This window comes from Monopterus albus, unplaced genomic scaffold (genome assembly GCF_001952655.1).
Source record: "Monopterus albus unplaced genomic scaffold, M_albus_1.0 scaffold155.1, whole genome shotgun sequence".
Taxonomy (NCBI): domain Eukaryota; kingdom Metazoa; phylum Chordata; class Actinopteri; order Synbranchiformes; family Synbranchidae; genus Monopterus; species Monopterus albus.
In genome coordinates, this window is record NW_018128035.1 from 347,040 (window position 1) to 351,158 (window position 4,119).

General features: G+C 42.8%; 1 long non-coding RNA gene across 1 annotated transcript; it reads right to left on the reverse strand.

Annotated features, from left to right (window-relative positions):
* Nucleotides 1-436: 436 nt before the first annotated feature.
* On the reverse strand, nucleotides 437-2,573 carry LOC109968619 (uncharacterized). The gene is made up of 3 exons (XR_002276136.1): nucleotides 2,530-2,573; nucleotides 1,544-1,680; nucleotides 437-934 (listed from the first exon to the last, which is right to left on the reverse strand). It is a non-coding gene; the product is annotated as an uncharacterized LOC109968619 (long non-coding RNA).
* Between the last annotated feature and the right edge of the window lie 1,546 nt (nucleotides 2,574-4,119).

The following is a 4,119-nucleotide window of genomic DNA, read 5'->3' on the forward strand; positions in this document are numbered from 1 at the left end:
AGTTTGTTAAAGATCTAACTCTGGCATCTGTGGAGGTGAAAAGGAAATGACAAATCTGAACACTCATCAGCTGTGAAAGACAAACAGCAGGAAGTGAGTGAACAGTGCTCAGAAAATGATCCAGTCGGTATCTTCTTTAAAAACAGCTGAGCTTGTTAAAGTATTTTATCACTTCACAAAAACACCAACGTACTTTGTCACTTATCACCAATCCACCGTGGCTGTGGGAAATAATGATCAGTATCCCTGCATCAGAACGTCCAGAGAAGATGAATGTACATTTTGACATGTGATCCAGAAACATCTGCTGATGGTTCAGACAGAGCCAGAAGACTGAGGTTGTTTTACAGTGGAGCAGCACAGAGAGTGTCAGCATTGTCCCTTCATCAGCCATCTGTCCACGGGGCCTGGTGGACGTGATGCGTGATGAATTAACATACATCCAAGTAAAGATGAAGGTGGAAGAAGAATTCAGTCTCGATTTGTTTCTATTGATAAGTTGAGGCTGAATTGTTTTACTGACTATATTGTTTTATTTTTCACACACTGCATCTTGTAACTGCTTTATATGTGATTTTAAAAAGTGTCACGTGATTTATTATGATAGATATTATTAAAAACAGAGTAGCATGTAAAAAAGAAACTCAATTCATGTACATAAAATCAAAACAAGCAAATCGAGAGCTCGTCAAATGAAAAACTAAACAAAACTACAGCTTCACAATTGTGTCTCTGCCAACCAATCAGATTCACAAAAACGAGTCAGATGTGATGTCAATGACTTTGACCACAATGATGTAATCAGTTCATACTTGAGTCCAAGTGCACGTTTCTACCAAATCCAAAGTTCCAACACTGTGTTCCTGACACCGCGTTCACAGAATGGGTCAGACGGACGAGCTGAGAACACAATGGCTCTGGCCGTGGCTATTACCTGCACAGGTTTGAACAGCAGCAGCAACACATTCAGCAGTTTGACAACATCTACATGACATAACAAAAAGAAACTGCAAATACAGAAAACAAAGCTGAATAATGTAGTTGTGTTAGCGCTTATTCAAGGGTTGTTCCATCTGAGAACAAATACAAACTGAGAGGAAACAGCAGGTTCAAACATCGGCCACCAGTGCAAAGCTTCACTGTATCACAACAAAAGCTGTTAGATTGTGCAGCAGTTGTAGTGAGGAAACGGAATCGTGTGGAACATTTAAAAGGCTCTTTAAGAATAATAATTTCAGATGAAGCTCTTATGTTTGTTCAGATCTGACTGACTTGTTTGCTGTTAGAATGACAGATTGTGATGACAGATAGTTGTTGTTGTTTTTATAATAAAGTCCACAGAGAACTATGAAAACAGATAAAAGTGGGTTGGACTCAAAAAGCTTTTAACGTCTTACTCCTTTTTGACCAAGGAAAGTTGATTAATTTGAGTAATGTGGTTCATTTGCTGGAGGTTGGGCACATACACGTAGTTCTCTCAGTTTTTATTTATTTAATTATGTTCAAAATAAAGATCTGGTGTGAAATGACAAAGTATACGAACTGTGTCTGTGTGAGTGTGGAGTAGATCTGGTCCTGGTCCCTGGTGGCTGGGTGGAGGCTCATGTAGGTGGACCCTTCATGTGTGGAGGCTGGAGGCAGGTTCTCATAGGCCACAGCCTGGTTTTCATACACAGAAACCTAAAAACCAAACAGATATTTGACAGAGAGTAACAGCACAGCTCAAACACAGGGCCAACACCTGGAATTCACTGTTTCCAGGTGACGTCTGAGAGCAGAGAGGCAGTGACTGTGATACACCCGAGCACGTGACTCATGTGGAGGCCGGAGCTTTCTACTAGACTGGGTGACAGTAACAGAAACCGACTGCTGAACTGCTTCTACTGTCTGTAAACTGGGTTTACTTTCACTAAAATACAATAAAGCAGCACAATAAAGGAAACGAGCACAGCGGTTTAGCACGTTTATCTAACATTTTGGTGCTCACACCCGTGTGCAGTCAGTACCTACACATATGATTATTAGGGATGTCCTGGTCTAGTTTTTTCATCCCTGATCTGAGTCCTTTAATGCCACATATCACTGTTATTGAGTCCAATCTGATTCATAAATTTATCTAGATGTCAACTAACAATCTATCTGAAACACAGAAATCACTGCTGTAGGAGACGGACACATCTTATTTTTCATATATTTTACTTGACCCAAATGCTGAAGCTCCTGGTTCAGAGCTATGAAAAGAAAAACCATAAGCCTGGACCTGCCCTGGTACGGATCCTCAGGACAGGATCATCGTGTCACTCGTGGAAAACATACAAACACTAAGTATTTACACTGGGCCACACTGATCGACAATGATGTCACAGTTTGTGGTTTGGATTTTCCTTTTGTGCCGGTTTGACTTGATGGACTCCAGCTTTAAGGACCGTGCTGCAAACTGTGTGGTCACAGTTGTGTTGTTTTGTCGGTCTGACTGAAGCCATCTCAGACAGCAGCAGTGAGAAGACACAAAGATACAGAAACAGTCACCTCAGTGTTTGTGCCACCGGAGTCTCCTCTGGTCCTCAAACCTGTGGAACACACAAAAGATTGTTGCCTGTTATAATCTACTGAAAGTGCAGAAGTTGGACGGTGGCTCATGTTGGGATGAAGCAACAGGAAGCAAACACCCACTATTTCAAACTGAATGAGCTGAAGCACAGATAGAAACATAATCCAGTCACAGTAGTTTCTAGAACATGTATTTGCTGTTGCAGCTGTATAGAATTGTAACATGTAGAACACGGCGCCGCGGCAGTGCTCGCTCTGTGGCCTGTAGGTCTGAGCTCGAGTCATTTGTCCCACACTCCAACAAGGAACATGGACAAAGTAAGAGCCGTGTTTTCATGACAAGACTGTAAAAACAATGGTCAGGCTAAGAACTAACAGAAGTGAAGACGCTGTTATGCGATCGCCCCCTTGTGGCTCGCTGCAGCATCAGTCACAAGCCCCGCCCTCTTCGTGATAGTGGACATGAGCCACACTAAAAAATGCAAATCACATACATTTCCCAGAGGTCACTTCAGTGGTGGTTGGTAGATATTATCACACTGTTTGTGTAACCGGTCGCCTTTGGGTCTCTAATCTGTCCTCTTAATCCTCGCCTGTCCCTCTGGTGACTGGCCGTGCTGCGTTGTGTTTTGTTATGGGACACATGGACCGACACACTTGCTGTTCACGGGCCCTTTATTGCTGGTCACTGGTCACAGAAGAACAATGCATATAGCAGTTAGCCTCCAGTGAGTGCTTAGCTCGCTCCTCTTTATACTTGACTCCGTGCGGGAAAGAGAGCGGGAGAGCAGCTGAGAACCAGGACAAGTTATTTTGCACAGCTGGACAAAAGCAACAAGAATTGTCAAAAACAGCTGACAGATGTACAGAACCATTTGCATGTTGTCCAAAAGCAATTGCAATTTGATGAAAACAACAAGAAATTGCTGATATGATGTGAAAAACTGACAACAGAATCTGACGGTTGAACGAGTAGTTCTGAGAAATGCAGTTCTGTTGTGAGAAATGAATGAAAGCGATAGAGAAAAACTGTAAAAACAGCTTCAGTCAGACAGAATCTCACATGCAGCAGGTTACAGAGCAAGTCTCCACAGATAAACTCTGAACGGGTTTTCAAATGTAAACACACGGACAATGTGCAGAGAAACTGAGGAAGGAGGGACGAGTTTCACTACTAACTTATAACAAGTGGACCACTGTTCTAATAGTTCAGTAAGTGTCTGAGCTACAGAGCAGAAATCCACCCAGTGTGATCTCTACACACTGGAACTGACCTACCATGACTAATAGTAAACAGCAATAGCAGTTGGTAAGATGTTCATGTTTGGAGTAAAGCAGGTGTCTGCTGGAGGCTGCTGCTCCTCATCTCTACATGTACCGACAGGAAACCACAAGTGAGAAACACTTGTTTTGTTTTTGCTTTCTGTTCTCACCAGCCCAGTTCTCTGTAGGCCTGAAGGACCGGAAACCTTCTTGTAACCGGCGGGTTGGCCACGCCTACACCGCCTGGTTAGTAATTTGGCAGAATAATCATGGATATAAATAACACCTGGGGAGATGCTGTTGCGA